The sequence below is a fragment of the Lithobates pipiens genome, unplaced genomic scaffold (assembly GCF_037356315.1).
Source record: "Lithobates pipiens isolate NorthernLeopardFrog02 unplaced genomic scaffold, aLitPip1_a1.2 Scaffold_16, whole genome shotgun sequence".
In the NCBI taxonomy this organism is placed as follows: Eukaryota; Metazoa; Chordata; class Amphibia; order Anura; family Ranidae; genus Lithobates; species Lithobates pipiens.
This window is the reverse complement of record NW_027507748.1, coordinates 8,905,320-8,925,929: the sequence shown is the minus strand read 5'-3', so window position 1 is coordinate 8,925,929 and position 20,610 is coordinate 8,905,320. Positions and strand designations below refer to the sequence as shown.

Here is a 20,610-nt window from a genome sequence, read left to right as displayed (position 1 = left end):
GCTTATCAGAGCCCATCAGTGTTGCCTCATCAGTGACTATCAATGTTTATCAGTGCCACCTTATCAGTGCAGACTCATCATTGACCATCAGTGCAGCCTCATCTGTGCCCATTAGTGCCACCTATCGATGCTTATGAGTGCAGCCTCATCAGTGCCCATCAGCGCAGCCTCATCAGTGCCAATCAGTGCAGCTTCATCAGTACCCATCAATGCAGCCTCATCATTGACCATCATGCAGCCTCATCAGTGCCCATCATTGCAGCTTCATCAATGCCCATCAGTGCAGCCTCATCTGTGCCCATTAGTGCCACCTATCGATGCTCATCAGTGCAGCCTCATCAGTGCCCATCAGCGCAGCCTCATCAGTGCCGCCTCATCAGTACCCATCAATGCAGCCTCATCATTGACCATCAGTGCAGCCTCATCAGCGCCCATCAGTGCAGCCCCATCAGTGCAGCCTATTCAGTGCACATCAGTGAAGAAAAAATAATAATTTTATTTGCAAACTTGTATTACAGAAACAAAGAAAACATATTTTTTCACAATTTTCTATCTTTTGTTGTTTGTTTAGCAAAAAATGAAAACCCCAGCAGTGATTAAATACCACCACAAGAAAGCTTTATTTGTGTGAAAGAAATTATAAAAATCTCACATTTGTAAAGTGTAGCACGACTGCGTAATTGTCATTCAAAGGGCAACAGCGCTGAAAGTAGAAAATTGGCCTGGGCAGGAAGTGTCCTGTATTTAAGTGGTTAAATAGAGTGCCACGGCAGCTCAGCCCATCAGGAAGGAGCCAACCATTGACTGGGCATTGCTGGAGGGGGGCGCTTGCTGCTGGTCAATCAGGGCTGGGAGCTGAATTGGGTGAAAGGAGAGAGTGGGCGCTGGCTATGTAGGAGCGTGACCCTGATAATGCTCTTATGCCAGACTAGACGGGTACACTCATTGCTGACAATTATACCCCATTGTACCCTCATACAGTTTTTATTTCACATGTAACAGGACAATCAGCTCTTACAGGAGGCAGCTTGGTGACGGTGGGCCAACATCCTCCCGAGCTTTACCTATCAGAGGGCCAAACTGCCTGGATCTCCTGTAATATCAGCAGCGCCGAAGAATTCCGGATCGTACATCACTACTGGCACGTGAACGGACCCAAGAATGTTTTGGTGAACACGCCGAGAATCACCGTCACACCTTTCTCTCTAACCATCTCCTCCGTCACTCCCAGAGACTCAGGACTTTATGTCTGCTCATTCCTGGATGTCAAGCTGGATTCCTACCAGGGCAACGGGACGTATCTGCTGGTGACAGGTGAGCTGACCATCTAAAAGTCTGATTATAATCTGATATCAATGTAAAAAGAGAATGCTTTATCCAGGGGGACGTTATGTTGGAATGACTGGAATGGTACCAGCTGATTGGAGAAAAGCCAATGTAGCACCAATATTTAAAAAGGGCCCAAAATACATCCCTGGGAATTACAGACCAGTCAGCCTAACATCAATAGTATGTAAACTCTTGACGGGGATGATAAGGGAATATATACAAGATTTTAGTAATGAGAACGGTATCATTAGCAGTAATCAGCATGAATTCATGAAGAATCGTTCTTGCCAAACCAATCTACTCACCTTCTATGAGGAGGTGAGTTGCCAGCTAGATATAGGAAGGCCTGTAGACGTGGTGTATCTAGATAAAGGAAGGCCCGTAGACGTGGTGTATCTGGATAAAGGAAGGCCCGTAGACATGGTGTATCTAGATAAAGGAAGGCCCGTAGACGTGGTGTATCTGGATAAAGGAAGGCCCGTAGACGTGGTGTATCTAGATAAAGGAAGGCCCGTAGACGTGGTGTATCTGGATAAAGGAAGACCCGTAGACGTGGTGTATCTAGTTAAAGGAAGGCCCGTAGACGTGGTGTATCTGGATAAAGGAAGGCCCGTAGACTTGGTGTATCTGGATAAGGGAAGGCCCGTAGACGTGGTGTATCTAAAGGAAGGTACACCGTAGACGTGGTGTATCTAAAGGAAGGCTCATCGACGTGGTGTATCTAGATAAAGGAAGAGGCCCGTAGACATGGTGTATCTAGATAAAGGAAGGCCCATAGACGTGGTGTATCTAAAGGAAGGCCCATAGACGTGGTATATCTAGATAAAGGAAGGCCCGTAGATGTGGTGTATCTGGATAAAGGAAGGCCCGTAGACGTGGTGTATCTAGAAAAAGGAAGGCCCGTAGACGTGGTGTATCTAAAGGAAGGCCCATAGACGTGGTATATCTAGATAAAGGAAGGCCCGTAGATGTGGTGTATCTGGATAAAGGAAGGCCCATAGACGTGGTGTATCTGGATAAAGGAAGGCCCGTAGACGTGGTGTATCTAAAGGAAGGCCCATAGACGTGGTATATCTAGATAAAGGAAGGCCCGTAGATGTGGTGTATCTGGATAAAGGAAGGCCCATAGACGTGGTGTATCTGGATAAAGGAAGGCCCGTAGACATGTTGTATCTAAAGGAAGGCCCGTAGATGTGGTGTATCTGGATAAAGGAAGGCCCGTAGACGTGGTGTATCTAGATAAAGGAAGGCCCGTAGACGTGGTGTATCTAGATAAAGGAAGGCCCGTAGACGTGGTGTATCTAGATAAAGGAAGGTCCGTAGACGTGGTGTATCTAGATAAAGGAAGGCCCGTAGACGTGGTGTATCTAGATAAAGGAAGGCCTGTAGACGCGGTGTATCTAGATAAAGGAAGGCCCGTAGACGTGGTGTATCTGGATAAAGGAAGGCCCGTAGACGTGGTGTATCTAGATAAAGGAAGGCCCGTAGACGTGGTGTATCTAGATAAAGGAAGGCCCGTAGACATGGTGTATCTAGATAAAGGAAGGCCCGTAGACGTGGTGTATCTGGATAAAGGAAGGCCCATAGACGTGGTGTATCTAGATAAAGGAAGGCCCATAGACGTGGTGTATCTAGATAAAGGAAGGCCCGTAGACGTGGTGAATCTAAAGGAAGGCCCTTAGACGTGGTGTATCTAGATAAAGGAAGGCCCGTAGATGTGGTGTATCTGGATAAAGGAAGGCCCGTAGACGTGGTGTATCTAGATAAAGGAAGGCAAGTAGACGTGGTGTATCTGGATAAAGGAAGGCCCGTAGACGTGGTATATCTAGATAAAGGAAGGCCCGTAGACGTGGTCTATCTGGATAAAGGAAGGCCCGTAGACATGGTGTATCTGGATAAAGGAAGGCCCGTAGACATGGTGTATCTGGATAAAGGAAGGCCCGTAGAAGTGGTGTATCTAGATAAAGGAAGGCCGGTAGACGTGGTGTATCTAGATAAAGGAAGGCCCGTAGACGTGGTGTATCTAGATAAAGGAAGGGCCGTAGATGTGGTGTATCTAGATAAATGAAGGTCCGTAGACGTGGTGTATCTAGATAAAGGAAGGCCCGTAGATGTGGTGTATCTAGATAAATGAAGGTCCGTAGACGTGGTGTATCTAGATAAAGGAAGGCCCGTAGACGTGGTGTATCTAGATAAATGAAGGTCCGTAGACGTGGTGTATCTAGATAAATGAAGGTCCGTAGACGTGGTGTATCTAGATAAATGAAGGCCCATAGATGTGGTGTATCTGAATTTTGCAAAAGCATTTGACACAGTTCCCCATAAATGTTTACTGTACAAAGTAAGGTCTGTTGGCATGGACCATAGGGTGAGTACATGGATTGAAAACTGGCTACAAGGGCGAGTTCAGAGGGTGGTGATAAATGAGGAGTACTCGGAATGGTCAGGGGTGGGTAGTGGGGTCCCCCAGGGTTCTGTGCTGGGATCAATCCTATTTAATTTCTTCATAGATGACCTGGAGGATGGGGATGGGGGAAACAGTTCAATCTCTGTATTTGCGGATGATACTAAGCTAAGCAGGACAATAACTTCTCCGCAGGATGTGGAAACCTTCCAAAAAGATCTGAACAAATGAATGGGGGGAGGGGAAAGTACATGGCAAATGTAAAATGTAAAATAATGTATTTGGGTGGCAAAAATCTGAATGCAATCTATAGACTGGGGGGAGAACCTCTGGGGGGATCTAGGATGTAGAAGGACCTGGGGGTCCTAGTAGATGATGGGATCAGCAATGCCAAGCTGCTGCTAACAAAGCAAACAGAATATTGGCATTAAAAAGGGATCAACTCCAGAGATAAAATGATAATTCTCCCCTCTACAAGACTCTGGTCCGGCTGCACCTGGAGTATACTGTCCAGTTCTGGGCACCAGTCCTCAGGAAGGATGTACTGGAAATGGAGCGACTACAAAGAAGGGCAACAAAGCTAATAAAGGGTCTGGAGGATATTAGTTATGAGGAAAGGATGTGAGCTCTGAACTTATTCTCTCTGGAGAAGAGACGCCTGAGAGGGGATATGATTTCATTATATAAATACCGGACTGGTGACCCCCCCAATATATAAATCCCGGACTGGTGACCCCACAATATATAAATACCAGACTGGTGACCCCACAATATATAAATACCGGACTGGTGACCCCACAATATACAAATACTGGACTGGTGACCCCACAATATATAAATACCGGACTGGTGACCCCACAATATACAAATACCGGACTGGTGACCCCACAATATACAAATACTGGACTGGTGACCCCACAATATACAAATACTGGACTGGTGACCCCACAATATATAAATACCGGACTGGTGACCCCACAATATATAATAATAATAATAATACATTTTATTTATAATGCACTTTCCATCAAAAGACCTCAAAGTGCTACATAATTACAATAAAAACAAACAAACCGCTTAACCAGTTGCCGACCGCCTCACGCCGATATACGTCATCAGAATGGCACGGGCAGGCATAAGCACATAAATGTACGTCCTTGCCTTCCCGCGGGTCGGGGGCCCGATCGGGCCCCCGCCCGGTGCCTGCGGCGGTCGGTATTCGTTCGGGAGCGATCCCGGACGAGGGGACGGCCATTCATTCATGGCCACCCCCTCGCGATCGCTCCCGACGAATGAAAATCCCCCGTGACATCACTTCCTCTCCTGTAATGTAAACACAGGAGAGGAAGTGATGTATTCTCTCCTCGTGTCGGTCTTTTTCGTTCCGGCACCGAGGAGAGAGCATCGGTGAGTTGCACCTAACACTACACTAACAGTAGAACACGCCAGGCACACTTTTCACCCCCCTGATCACCCCCCAATCACCCCCCAATCACCCCTGCCCCCCCCAGTCACAGTGACACCAAGTGCATTTTTTTTTTTTTTAATTTTTTTTTTTTTTTTTTTGCATTGGTGTCATTTGTGACTGTAATAACTGTTAGGGCAGTTAGGGCTAGCCCCCTTTAGCTCTAGGGTGCCCCCCTAACCCCCCCAATAAAGGTTTAACCCCGTGATCACCCCCCGTCGCCAGTGTCACTAATAAGCGATTTTTTTCTGATCGCTGTATTAGTGTCACAGGTGACGCTAGATAGGCAGGTAAGTATTTGGGTTCGCCGCAGCTTTTTATAGCGTCAGGGACCCCCATATACTACCGCATAGCCCCCTGATTGCCCCCCAGTTAACCCTTTCACCAGTGATCACCATATAACTGTTACAGGTGACGCTGGTTGGTTAGTTATATTTTTTTGTTTCAGGGCACCCGCCATTTATTACCTAATAAAGGTTTAACCCCCTGATCACCCGGCGGGTGATATAAGTTTTTTAGGGTCAGATAAGGCCTGCGTCGCCCCAGCGTCAGGTTAGTGCCAGTACCGCTAACACCCACGCGCAAAGCATACACCTCCCTTAGTAATATAGTATCTGATCAGATATATATTAGCGTTGCCAGCATTTTAGGTTTCCCAAAACGCATTGTTAGCGGGATCAGCCCAGATACCCGCTAGCACCTGCGTTTAGCCCCTCCGCCAAGCCCAGCCCAGCCCACCCAAGTGCAGTATCGATCGATCACTGTCACTTACAAAACACAACACACATAACTGCAGCGTTCGCAGAGTCAGGCTTGATCCCTGCGATCGCTAACAGTTTTTTTTGTAGCGTTTTGAAACAGTCGCTGACAGGCTAGGTGCTTTTTTACCTGTGAGTCTCACTAGTGTACCCCTAAATTTAGAGCCCAAAATGGCAAAGCGAAGGTACACTAGTGATGAGGCCTACACGTTTCTGAGCATGACAGATAGTGAAGAGGACGTCACTCATCTGTCAGATTCAGGCTCAGAATACGATCCTGTAGAGGACAGCGGCTCCATGACAGATAGCTCTGACGACGGAGATGAGGCCGCTGTTAAGAACAGGTGTGCCCAATCCCGTATGTATTCTGTTGTTGAGGTGCAGGAACCGCAGGTCACTCGTATGGAGCAGAGACATACTAGAGCCGCTCAACCTTCTGGTGAACTGGCAAGCACCAGCGGCCTAGTACACCCTGGACCTACATCCAGCACTGCAGTAACACGTGGTGACGTGGCGAGTCCCATAAGTGCAGTTCAAGCTGGCGAGGTGGCAAGCACAAGTAGTGTCCCGCTGCCACCAAGAAGAAGACAAAGACAGGCCCGTCGTACCCATAGTGCCCTTCCTGCAGAATTCGCCAATCCTATTTGGGTGCCCACCACTTCTGCAGAACCCGTACTTCCCCCATTCACTGGCCAACCTGGCATTAACGTGGAAACAGTTGATTTTACGACACTTGACTTTTACTCACTGTTTTTCACCGAAGATCTCTTTAGATCTATTGTGGACCAAACCAATTTGTACGCTGCTCAACACATCGCCACTATTCCCCAGTCCGCCCTTGCCAGACAATGGAAACCAGTTACGGTTTCCGAATTTAAAATCTTTCTGGGCCTCTCCCTCAACATGGGCATAACCAAAAAGAGTGAGTTGCGGTCATATTGGTCCATTGACCCAATTCACCATATGCGCGTGTTCTCTGCTTCCATGTCCAGGGCACGATACGAGATGATTTTGCGGTTCATGCACTTCAGCGACAATGAACTCTGTCGTCCTCGTGGAGACCCTGAGTATGATCGGCTCTACAAAATTCGGCCCCTCATAAACCACTTCAACCAACGTTTTGCAGCCTTGTTTACTCCCGATCAAGTTGTCTGCGTTGATGAGTCCCTGATTAAATTTTCTGGTCGCTTGTCCTTCAAACAATACGTCCCCAACAAGCGTTCCAGATACGGGGTCAAGATGTATAAGCTCTGTGACAGGGCCACAGGCTATACACGTAGTTTCATGGTTTATGAGGGAAGAGATAGTCACGTAGAGCCGGAGAACTGCCCTGATTACATAGGAAGCGCTGGCAAGATAGTGTGGGACTTGGTGTCACCCTTATTCGGAAAGGGGTACCACTTGTACGTGGACAATTATTACACAAGCGTGCCACTCTTTAGTCACTTGTTTGATCAGCAGATTGGAGCATGTGGCACCGTGCGACCTAATCGCCGGGGCTTTCCCCAGCGGCTTGTAGAGTCCCCTCTTAGGCTGGGGGAGAGAGCCTGCTTGCGCAGTAATAATTTGCTCGCTATGAAGTGGAGGGATAATAAGAATGTTTTCGTTCTTACCTCCCTTCATGCAGACACGACGGTCCAAATTTCTACGGCGACTGGTGTTGTGGAGAAACCCCTCTGTGTCCACAAATATAACCTTAACATGGGAGGGGTGGACCTCAATGACCAGTTGTTGGCGCCGTATCTAGTTGCCCGTAAGTCCAGACGCTGGTACAAAAAAGTGTCTGTTTATTTATTCCAATTGGCTATACTGAATGCTTATGTACTACACAAAGCTTCAGGACGGACTGGATCCTTCCTCAAATTCCAGGAGGATATCGTCAGAGCCCTTCTGTATCCAGGCGGTGCTCCACCTCACCTTCCCCTACCAGATGCAGTAAGCCGGCTGCATGAGAGGCATTATTCTTATGTCCTCCCGAGTACCCCTACCCAACGAACCCCCCAAAAAAGATGTCGTGTCTGTACCAAGCGCGGATTTAGGCGTGACACCCGTTCTTATTGTCCCCGCTGTCCTGGCAATCCTGGTCTTTGTCAGGGTGAGTGTTTTGAACGCTACCATGAACTAGTTGAGTATTAGCGCAGGGTACAGCATTGCACAAGCTAGGCACACGTTCACAGGGTCTCCCAAGATGCCATCACATTTTGAGAGACCCAAACCGCTGGAACCGTTACAACAGAAAAAGTGTTAAAGTTACAAAAAAAAGTGTTAAAAAAAAAAAAAAAAAAAAGTAAAAAAACCAAAAAAAACAAAAAAAATATAAAATAAAAAAACCAAAAATAGTTGTCGTTTTATTGTTCTCTCTCGCTCTATATTCTCTCTCTATTGTTCTGCTCCTTTGTACTGTATTCTATTCTGCAATGTTTTATTGTTAACCATTTTTTGTTTTCAGGTACGCCATTCAGCTGTAGCGTGGATTTATTTATCTTGACAGCAACAGCGTTTGCTCCCACGATATGTAAAGCCACGACTCCAGCGCTGTCGGAGGTGATTTCACCACCACAGTTAAAAAAGAGCATATATGCCGAAGCATGGGGGCATAAGGGGTGGAGGATCGATTTTGCTCCTAATGCCGCGTACATACAGTCAAAATTCCGACGGAGGGCTTGCCCGTGGAAAAGTTTGAATGTATGTACGCGGCATAACTTTTTTGCGGGAGGATGCCCCCATGCTTCGGCATATATATATTTTAGGCACAGATTGTGTTAAATGTGTTATTTTTTGCGATTTTTTTTGTATTTGCTTTGCAGGTATGGTAAGTCCTACTGTTATACTGTAATGTTACTTTGTTTTATTGTTAACCATCATTTGCTTAGCAGGTACGCCATTCTGCTGCAGAGCGGATTTATTTATCTTGACAGCAACAGCGTTTGCTCCCACGATACATAAAGCCGCGACTCCAGCACTGTCGGGGGTGATTTCACCACCACAGTTAAAAAAGAGCATATATGCCGAAGCATGGGGGCATACGGGGTGGAGGAACGATCTGCTCCTACCTTTTGCGGGAGGATGCCCCCATGCTTCGGCATATATAAATGGTGCATGTATGCCCACCATTAGAAAGTGGGTGGATGAAGGGTGGTATCTAATGGTGGGCATGCCCACCGATCAATATTTTTTTTTCGTTCAGCCCACAGGCTGCATGAAAAAAAAAATACAATATATGCCCAACCAGTTCCAGCAACATACTGGTATGTTGCGGGACTTTGAGTGCTTATACCAGAATGATGCCTGCAGGTTTAGGTATCATCTTGGTATCATTCTTTTCAGCCAGCGGTCGGCTTTTATGTAAAAGCAATCCTAGTGGCTAATTAGCCTCTAGACTACTTTTACAAGCAGTGGGAGGGAATGTCCCCCCCCCCGCACCATCTTCCATGGTTTTCTCAGGCTCTCCTGTCCCAACAGGGAACCTGAGAATGCAGCCGGTGGTTCCGCCAGCTGACCATAGAGCTGATCAGAGACCAGAATGGCTCCAATCATCTCTATGGCCTAAGACACCGGAAGCTACGAGCATTTCATGACTTAGATTTTGCGGGATGTAAACAGCGCCATTGGGAAATTGGGAAAGCATTTTATCACACCGATCTTGGTGTGGTCAGATGCTTTGAGGACAGAGGAGAGATCTAGGGTCTGATAGACCCTAATTTTTTAAAAAAAGAGTACCTGTCACTACCTATTGCAATCATAGGGGATATTTATATTCCCTGAGATAACAATAAAAATCATAAAAAAATATATATAAATGAAAGGAACAGTTTAAAAAAAAAATAAAAAAGCAAAATAAATAATAAAAAAAAAAAAAAAAAAAAAAACCACCCCTGTCCCCCCCTGCTAAGGCGCAACGCGGAACACAAGCGTTGGTCTGGTGGCATATGTAAACAGCAATTGCACCATGCATGTGAGGTATCACCGCGAAGGTCAGATCGAGGGTACTAATTTTAGCAGTAGACCTCCTCCGTAAATCTAAAGTGGTCACCTGTAAAGGCATTTAAAGGCTTTTAAAAATGTACGTAGTTTGTCGCCGCTGCACGTTTCTGCGCAATTTTAAAGCATGTCGTGTTTGGTATCCATGTACTCGGCCTAAGATCATATTTTTTATTTCATCAAACATTTGGGCAATATAGTGATTTTTAGTGCATTAAAATAAAAAAAAGTGTGTTTTTTCCCCAAAAAATGCGTTTGAAAAATCGCCGCGCAAATACCGTGTGAAAAAAAAATATGAAACACCCACCATTTTAATCGGTAGGGCTTTTGCTTTAAAAAAACACTACATGTTTGGGGGTTCAAAGTAATTTTCTTGCAAAAAAAAATATTTTTTCATGTAAACAAAAAGTGTCAGAAAGGGCTTTTTCTTCAAGTGGTTAGAAGAGTGGGTGATGTGTGACATAAGCTTCTAAATGTTGTGCATAAAATGCCAGGACAGTTCAAAACCCCCCCAAATGACCCCATTTTAGAAAGTAGACACCCCAAGCTATTTGCTGAGAGGCAGGTCGAGTCCATGGAATATTTTATATTTTGACAAAAGTTGTGGAAAAAATACATTATTATTATTTTTTTTTTTTTTTGCACAAAGTTGTCATTTAAATGATATATTGCTCAAACATGCCATGGTTATATGTAAAATTACACCCCAAAATACATTCTGTTGCTTCTCCTGAGTACGGGGATACCACAAGTGTGAGACCTTTTGGGAGCCTAACCGCGTACGGTACCCCAAAATCCAAGCACCACCTTCAGGATTTCTAAGGGTGTAAATTTTAGATTTCATTCCTCACTGCCTATCACAGTTTCGGAGGCCATGGAATGCCCAGATAGCACAAAATCCCCCCAAGTGACCCCATTTTGGAAAGGAGACACCCCAAGCTATTTGCCGAGAGGTATGGTTAGTATTTTGCAGACCTTCATTTTTGTCACAAAGTTTTGAAAATTGAAAAAAAGAAAAAAAATATACATTATTTTTTTTTTTCTTCATTTTCAAAAACAAATGAGAGCTGCAAAATACTCACCATGCCTCTCGGCAAATAGCTTGGGGTGTCTACTTTCCAAAATGGGGTCATTTTGGGGGGTTTTGTGCTATTTTGGCATTTTATGGCCTTCAAAACTGTGATAGGTAGTGAGGTGTAAAATCCAAAATTTACACCCTTAGAAATCCTGAAGGCGGTTCTTGGTTTTCGGGGCCCCGTACGCGACTAGGCTCCCAAAAAGTCCCACACATGTGGTATCCCCGTACTCAGGAGAAGCAGCAGAATTTATTTTGGGGTGTCATTTCACATATGTCCCTGGCATGTGTGAGCAATATATCATTTAGTGACAACTTTGTGAAAAAAAAATAAAAGTTTGTAATTTTCCCGCAACTTGTGGCAAAATATAAAATATTCCATGGACTCAACATGCCTCTCAGCAAATAGCTTGGGGTGTCTACTTTCTAAAATGGGGTCATTTGTGGGGGTTTTGTGCCATCTTGGCATTTTATGGCCTTCAAAACTGTAATAGGTAGTGAGGCGTGAAATCAAAGATTTACGCCCTTAGAAAGCCTGAAGGCGGTTCTTGGCTTTCGGGGCCCCGTACGCACCTAGGCTCCCAAAAAATCCCACACATGTGGTATCCCCGTACTCAGGAGAAGCAGCAGAATTTATTTTGGGGTGTCATTTTACATATGCCCATGGCATGCATGAGCAATATATCATTTAGTGACAACTTTGTGAAAAAAAAAATAAAAAAAAAAAAGTTTGTAAATTTCCCGCAACTTGCGGCAAAATATAAAATATTCCATGGACTCAACATGCCTCTCAGCAAATAGCTTGGGGTGTCTACTTTCTAAAATGGGGTCATTTGTGGGTGTTTTGTGCCATCTTGGCATTTTATGGCCTTCAAAACTGTAATAGGTAGTGAGGCGTGAAATCAAAGATTTACGCCCTTAGAAAGCCTGAAGGCGGTTCTTGGCTTTTGGGGCCCCGTACGCAGCTAGGCTCCCAAAAAGTCCCACATATGTGGTATCCCCGTACTCAGGAGAAGCAGCAGAATTTATTTTGGGGTGTCATTTCACATATGCCCATGGCATGCGTGAGCAATATATCATTTAGTGACAACTTTGTGAAAAAAAAAAATAAAATAAAAAAAGTTTGTAAATTTCCCGCAACTTGCGGCAAAATATAAAATATTCCATGGACTCAACATGCCTCTCAGCAAATAGCTTGGGGTGTCTACTTTCTAAAATGGGGTCATTTGTGGGGGTTTTGTGCCATCTTGGCATTTTATGGCCTTCAAAACTGTAATAGGTAGTGAGGCGTGAAATTAAAAATTTACGGCCTTAGAAAGCCTGAAGGCGGTGCTTGGTTTTCGGGGCCCCGTACGCGGCTAGGCTCCCAAAAAATCCCACACATGTGGTATCCCCGTACTCAGGAGAAGCAGCAGAATTTATTTTGGGGTGTAATTTCACATATGCCCATAGCATGTGTAAGCAATATATCATTTAGTGACAACTTTGTGAAAAATTTATAAAGTTTGTCATTTTCCCGCAACTTGTGGCAAAATATAAAATATTCCATGGACTCAACATGCCTCTCAGCAAATAGCTTGGGGTGTCTACTTTCTAAAATGGGGTCATTTGTGGGGGTTTTGTGCCATCTTGGCATTTTATGGCCTTCAAAACTGTGATAGGTAGTGAGGAGTAAAATGACATATGTATGCCCTTAGAAATCCTGAAGGCGGTGCTTGGCTTTCGGGGCCCCGTACGCGGCTAGGCTTCCAAAAAGTCGACCACATGTGGTATCCCCGTACTCAGGAGAAGCAGCAGAATGTATTTTGGGGTACAATTCCACATATAACCATGGCATGTGTGAGCAATATATCATTTAGTGACAACTTTGTGTAAAAAAAAAAAAAAATTTTTTTTTTTGTCATTATTCAATCGCTTGCGGCAAAAAAATAAAATATTCAATGGGCTCAACATGCCTCTTATCAATTTCCTTAGGGTGTCTACTTTCCAAAATGGGGTCATTTGGGGGGGTTTTGTACTGCCCTGCCATTTTAGCACCTCAAGAAATGAGATAGGCAGTCATAAAATAAAAGCTGCGTAAATTCCAGAAAATGTACCTTAGTTTGTAGATGTGACAACTTTTGCGCAAACCAATAAATATACAATTATTGACTTTTTTTTTACCAAAGACATGTGGCTGAATACATTTTGGCCTAAATGTATGACTAAAATTGAGTTTATTGGATTTTTCTAATAACAAAAAGTAGAAAATATCATTTTTTTTCAAAATTTGCGGTCTTTTTACGTTTATATCGCAAAAAATAAAAATCGCAGAGTCAGTCAAATACCTTTAAAAGAAAGCTCTATTTGTGGGAAGAAAAGGACGCAAATTTCGTTTGGGTACAACATTGCATGACCGCGCAATTACCAGTTAAAGCAGCGCAGTGCCAAAGTGTAAAAAGACCTCTGGTCATTTACCAGCAAAATGGTCCGGTCTGAAAGTGGTTAATTTACAAAACATTTGCTAAAAAGAAAAGTCTTCAACCCCTTTTTAAAATTTTCAGTAGACTGAGAAACCCTCAGACTATCAGGCAAAGCATTCCACAAACGTGGGGCAGCAGCACAAAAAACCCGTCTCCCGTTGTTTTCAACCTCGTTTTTGGAACCTCTAAACAATTCAAATTAGTTGAGCGAAGGGAACGCGGTAGAGTTTGCAATCTAAGAAGTTCCTTAAGATAAGGTGGAGCTTGTCCATGTATGCATTGATGGACAAGAAGAGAGACCTTATACTCAATCCTTGTAGAGACCAGCAGCCAATGAAGAGATTTTGAAATTGGAGTGATGTGCTCATGCTTCCGCACTCTCATTAGGATCCTCGCTGCAGAGTATTGAACATATTGCAACCTCTGCATGCTCTTTCTCGGAATCCCAATGAGAAGTGCGTTGCAATAATCCAGCCTGGAGGAGACAAAGGCATGAACCAACCTTTCAGCATCGGAAAAAGAAAGGATAGGACGAAGTTTAGAGATATTACGAAGGTGGTAGAAAGAAGTCTTGCATACTTGATTTATATGAGCTTCAAAAGTGAGTTGGGAATCCATTTTTACACCAAGATTAGTGACAACAGACGAAACTGGAATTTTAGAGCCTGAAAAGGCAATACTTGTTATCAGCGATGATTTAATCTGGTGAGATGTTCCAATCATAATAAACTCAGTTTTGGAGATATTTAGTTGCAAGAAATGTTGTTCCATCCACTCCTTTATCTCCTCCAGACAGGCGGTAAGGACTGATAGGGGCGACTGCACTGAAGGAGTTTCAGCTGCAGCTTTTACATAAAGCTGTGTATCGTCAGCATAACAATGGAAAGAAATATTATAACGATTTATAATATGGCCCAAGGGAGTAAGATATAGAATAAATAAAATCGGGCCAAGCACTGACCCTTGGGGAACTCCGCAGGTAACCATATGCGGTTTAGATTTAAAATGACCCAATGTAGTTTGTTCAATCCTATCTGTAAGATATGACTCGAACCAACTGAAGGCTACATTTTTTAGTCCAACATTATCACGAAGACTATCTAAAAGAATGCCATGATCGACAGTGTCGAACGCAGCTGACAAATCCAACATAATAAGTAAAGACGGAGAACCGGCATCAGATGACATAAGAAGATCATTTGTAACCCGAACAAGAGCGGTCTCCGTACTATGAGCAAAACCAAAGCCTGATTGAAATTTTTCAAAAAGGCTGTTATGCTTGAGATGATCCTGAAGATGACTTGCAACTGCTTTCTCAAGTACCTTAGATAAAAAGGGAAGATTAGAAATAGGCCTATAATTAGAAAGGACTTCCGGATCAAAAGTGGATTTTTTAAGCAGTGGTCTAATAACAGCACTTTTTAAAATGGAAGGAACATGGCCAGTTCGAAAAGAGTAATTAACAGCAGTAATCAATGGACTTAAAACTGAAACATACGTTTTTACCAGTGGAGTTGGAAAAGGATCCAAGGAACAGGTTGTGGGCTTCATTTGCTCAACAATACCCTGTACCTCTTCCAACGACACCTCTGGTAAATGATCCATTTGTCGGGGCACAAAACAGTTTAATTGGACAGTTTGAGCCAAAGGACCAGACAGAGAGGAACGGATATGATCAATCTTGGATCTAAAAAAATCCATAAATTCATTACACCGCTCTTCCGAAATAGCAGTAGTCGATGGCGAATTTGGCTTAAGCAATTGATTTATAGTTGAAAAGAGCTGCTTAGAATTTCCTGAACTATTTTGTATAACTTTAGAATAGAACTGCGACCTAGCCTCCTTAAGGGACTGTGCATATAGATGTTGATGCTCCCGGTAAATTTGTTTATGGACAGTGAGGCCAGAGGCTCGAAAACGCCGTTCAAGAACCCGTCCCACTGCCTTCATCTTACGAAGCTCATCTGTATACCACGGGGCTGAGTGAGTAAAAGTAACAGCTCTCGTTTTAAGTGGGGCATAAAAGTCCAACAGACTGCTAAGCTGGCTATTATAATAAGCCACCGCATCATCAACAGAGCAAAATTGTGTAGATAGATGCTGAAAAACCATTGCCAAAAGTTCAGGATTTATATTTTTTAAGTTTCTAAAACAAATGTCCCGCTTGGGCTTATAACAACTGGATGATGATGTCAAATCCATTGAAATAGCCATATGGTCTGACACACCTAGGTCATACACCTGCAAATTAGTCAAAGGAGCAAAATTCGTAATGACCAGATCCAAGGTATGCCCCCTAGTATGTGTGGGGACATCAACGAGTTGTTTTAAATTAAAACAATCCAACAGCTGAAGAAATTCCGCTGCGGGATGGCACGAAGGGGTATCAACATGAATATTTAAATCTCCTAAAATAATAACATTTACATTTGATATACAAAAGGTTGTTAAAAGATTTGACAACTCAGCAGTAAATGATGAGCTAAATTTCGGTGGCCTATAAACAAGAATGAACAACACAGGGAAAGGAATTTTACATTTAAAAGCAAGACATTCAAATGACACTACATATAAATACCGGACTGGTGACCCCACAATATATAAATACCGGACTGGTGACCCCACAATATATAAATACCGGACTGGTGACCCCCACAATATATAAATACCGGACTGGTGACCCCCACAATATATAAATACCGGACTGGTGACCCCCACAATATATAAATACCGGACTGGTGACCCCCACAATATATAAATACCGGACTGGTGACCCCACAATATATAAATACCGGACTGGTGACCCCACAATATATAAATACCGGACTGGTGACCCCCACAATATATAAATACCGGACTGGTGACCCCCACAATATATAAATACCGGACTGGTGACCCCACAATATATAAATACCGGACTGGTGACCCCACAATATACAAATACCGTACTGGTGACCCCACAATATATAAATACTGGACTGGTGACCCCACAATATATAAATACCGGACTGGTGACCCCACAATATATAAATACTGGACTGGTGACCCCACAATATATAAATACTGGACTGGTGACCCCACAATATATAAATACTGGACTGACTGGTGACCCCACAATATATAAATACCGGACTGGTGACCCCACAATATATAAATACCGGACTGGTGACCCCACAATATATAAATACTGGACTGGTGACCCCACAATATATAAATACTGGACTGGTGACCCCACAATATATAAATACTGGACTGGTGACCCCACAATATATAAATACCGGACTGGTGACCCCACAATATATAAATACCGGACTGGTGACCCCACGATATATAAATACCGGACTGGTGACCCCACAATATATAAATACTGGACTGACTGGTGACCCCACAATATATAAATACCGGACTGGTGACCCCACAATATACAAATACCGGACTGGTGACCCCACAATAGGGATAAAACTTTTTTCGCAGAAGGGAGTTTAACAAGACTCGTGGACACTCATTAAAATTAGAAGAAAAGAGGTTTAACCTTAAACTACGTAGAGGGTTGTTTACTGTAAGAGCGGCAAGGATGTGGAATTCCGAATAGAGAGCAGGGGTCTTTTATTTTAGTCGGGCAGCTCCCACCCTCCATCCAGATCTGCTGCTCCTCCCGCCCCCCGCCCTGCTGATAGGAGGACATTGGCGGCTGGGCAGGAGACCCCGGAGAGGACATACAGGCTGAATCCTGCCTCTGTCCTGGTAAAGGTAGGACTGTGCAGGGTAGGTAGAGAGTATATAGGGGCATTGTGATATTAGAAAGATAAGGGGGGGGGGGGGGCATGGTTGAAAGGGTCACTGTGATGCGGGCTGTGATTGCTAGGGGAGCTGTAATATAAAAGGGACTCCAAAGTCCTCTTCATATCACAGCCCCCCTTTACAGTGCCTTTTTACAGTGCAGTCCCCTTCAAATCATAGACCCTTTTCCATTACAATGCAATCCCCTTTACATCACAGTGCCCCTTTACAGTGCAGTTCCCCTCACATCGCAGCCCCCTTTTCATTACAGTGCAGTACCCTCTACATTCTAGTGCCCCTTTACAGTACAGTCCCCTTCATATCACAGTCCCCCCCCCCCCCTTTACAGTGTAGTCCTCATTACATTAATGTAAAGGGGACTGCATTGTAAAGGGGAACAATAATGTTAAAGGGGTTGTAAAGGTTCGTTTTTTATTTTCTAAATAGGTTCCTATAAGCTAGTGCATTGTTGGTTCACTTACCTTTTCCTTCGATTTCCCTTCTAAATGTTTTTTTTCTTTGTCTGAATTTCTCACTTCCTGTTCCTCCTCAGTAAGTTGTTCAGTAAGCCGTTCTGGCTGACTAACCACCAGCTCGGATGATGGTGAGAAGTTTACTGAGGAGAAACAGGAAGTGAGATATTCAGACAAAGGAAAAAAACATTTAGAAGGGAAATCGAAGGAAAAGGTAAGTGAACCAACAATGCACTAGCTTAGAGGAACCTATGTAGAAAATAAAAAACGAACCTTTACAACCCCTTTAACGTGATTGTAAAGTCTTGTTTTAAAAACAATTAAAAATAAAAATAACAAACATGTGGTACTTACTTGCTCTGTTGCTGTGGTTTTGCACAGAGCAGCCCAGATCCTCCTCTTCTCGGGTCCCTCTTCTGGCCCCTCCCTCCTGTTCAGCTTGCTATGGGGGCACCTGAGCCAAGCTGCAGCTCAGTGTCTCCATTCAGACACGGAGCTACCGTTTTGGCCCTGAATCCTCTCTTTCCTGATTGGCTAAATTACTTTGATTGACAGTCGCAGGAGCCAATGGCACCACTACTTTGTCTCAACCAATCCCAAACGGCCGAGGGATTCTTAGACATCACTGGACCGAGATGGGGCTCAGGTAAGTAAATAGGGGATGCTGGGGGGGGGGGGGCTGCTACACACAGAGGGCTTTTTATTGTAATGCATAGAATGCACCTTCTGCCTTTACAACCCCTTTAAGGTGAACCTGTGATGTGAAGGGGAACTGAGGACACCGTGGGACTGCTTTTACCACTTTAGCCCCGGAAGATTTTAGCCGACCAGAATTTGGCACCGCGTCGCTTTAACTGACAATTGCGCTGTTGTGCGACGCTGTACCCAAAGAAAAATTGACATTCCTTTTTCCCCCACAAATAGAACTTTCTTTTGGTGGTATTTGATCACCCCTGGGGTTTTTTATTTTTTGTGCTATAACCACTTATAGACCGGACCAATTTGCTGGTCAAAGACCAGACCACTTTTTGCGATTCGGCACTGCGTCACTTTAACTGATAATTGCGCGGTCATGCGACGTGGCTCCCAAACAAAATTGACGTCCTTTTTTTCCCACAAATAGAGATTTCTTTTGGTGGTATTTGATCACCCCTGCGGTTTTAATTTTTTGCGCTATAAGCAAAAATAGAGCGACTTTTTGTTATAATAAATATCCCCCAAAAATATATAAAAAAACATTTTTTTCCCTCAGTTTAGGCCGATACGTATTCTTCTACATATTTTTGGTAAAAAAAAAATCGCAATAAGCGATTATTGATTGGTTTGCGCAAAAGTTATAGCGTTTAAAAAATAGGGATAGTTTTATAGCATTTTTATTAATAATTTTTTATTATTTTTTATTACTAGTAATGGCGGCGATCTGCGATTTTTATTGTGACTGCGACATTGTGGGGGACCCATCGGACATTTTTGACACATTTTTGGGACCATTGTCATTTATACAGTAATCACTGCTATATAAATGCAGTGATTCCTGTGTAAATGACACTGGCAGTGAAGGGGTTAACCAGTGGGTGGCAGTGTAGGGGTTAAGTGTTCCTAGGGGTGTGTTACTAACTGTGGGGGGGGGCTGGGCTTTCTTTTAGTGAACGCTGATCTCTGCTCCAATCACATGGAGCAGAGAGATCAGCGTCACTTGTTGCTAGGCAGAACGGGGAGATGCTGTTTTACAACGGCATCTCCCAGTTCAGCCGCCCCCCCCCCCCCCTGTGAAACGATCGCGGGTATCCCCGCGGCGATCCAGTTGGCGGGACCCGCGACCGGACTCACGGGGGTCCCGACCAGCACGCGAGCGCGCACCCGATGGCAGGGCGGCATTTTAAAACTGGACGTACCTGTACGCCGATATGCCCGCCCGACAATTTAAAAAAAATATATATATATATTTTTTACTTTTGGCTATAATAAATATCCCCAATATAAAAAAAAAATGCAATAAGGGTATATTGATTCGTTTGCGCTAAAGTTATAGCGTCTACAACCTATGGGATAGATTTATGGCATTTTTTTTTATTATTATTAATTTTTTATATATACACATCCCTGTGCTGGTGACCAGTGCAGGACATTTACCCCCCTCTCCCCCCCCCCACCCCCCCACCCCCGCCATGCTGCATATTATAAAAATCACAGACAGTCACAGTTCATAATCATCACCATCAGTGACCGTGATCAGCAGTGGCAGTACATTAATTCATCAGTGACCGTGACCAGTAAATTCATTTATCAGTGACCAGTAAATTCATTCATCAGTGACCGTGACCAGTAAATTCATTCATCAGTGACCGTGACCAGTAAATTCATTCATCAGTGACCAGTAAATTCATTCATCAGTGACCAGTAAATTCATTCATCAGTGACCAGTAAATTCATTCATCAGTGACCAGTAAATTCATTCATTAGTGACCGTGACCAGTAAATTCATTCATCAGTGACTGTCACCAGTAAATTCATTCATCAGTGACTGTCACCAGTAAATTCATTCATCAGTGACCAGTAAATTCATTCATCAGTGACTGTGACCAGTAAATTCATTCATCAGTGTCATCAGTGACTGTGACCAGTGCAGGACATTAATACAAAAGTTACTGTGACCAGTGCAGGACATTTACCCCCCCCCCCGCCATGCTGCATATTAGAGAAATCAGTCAAACTCACAGACAGAATGATTAGATGCAGTGTGGCCCCATCACTGCATCAGCTTAATTTAGCTTGCACGGTACCTCTGAAATTGTAGTCTGCAAATTCTGCAATCAAGTGAGGGCATTGACTGGTTCCTCCTCAGTGGTGCTGCCTGGTTCCTCTTGTATGCAGGCTGCAGTA

General features: G+C 43.9%; 1 protein-coding gene across 1 annotated transcript in view; it reads left to right on the top strand.

The window, feature by feature from the left end:
* Positions 1 to 921: 921 nt before the first annotated feature.
* The window catches only part of LOC143984204 (uncharacterized), a 34,038-nt gene continuing 14,349 nt past the window's right edge, over positions 922 to 20,610 (top strand). Inside the window, exon 1 of the mRNA XM_077484495.1 lies at positions 922 to 1,314. The gene's annotated coding sequence lies outside the window, so the exon portion shown is untranslated. The remainder of the gene's footprint in view (positions 1,315 to 20,610) is intronic.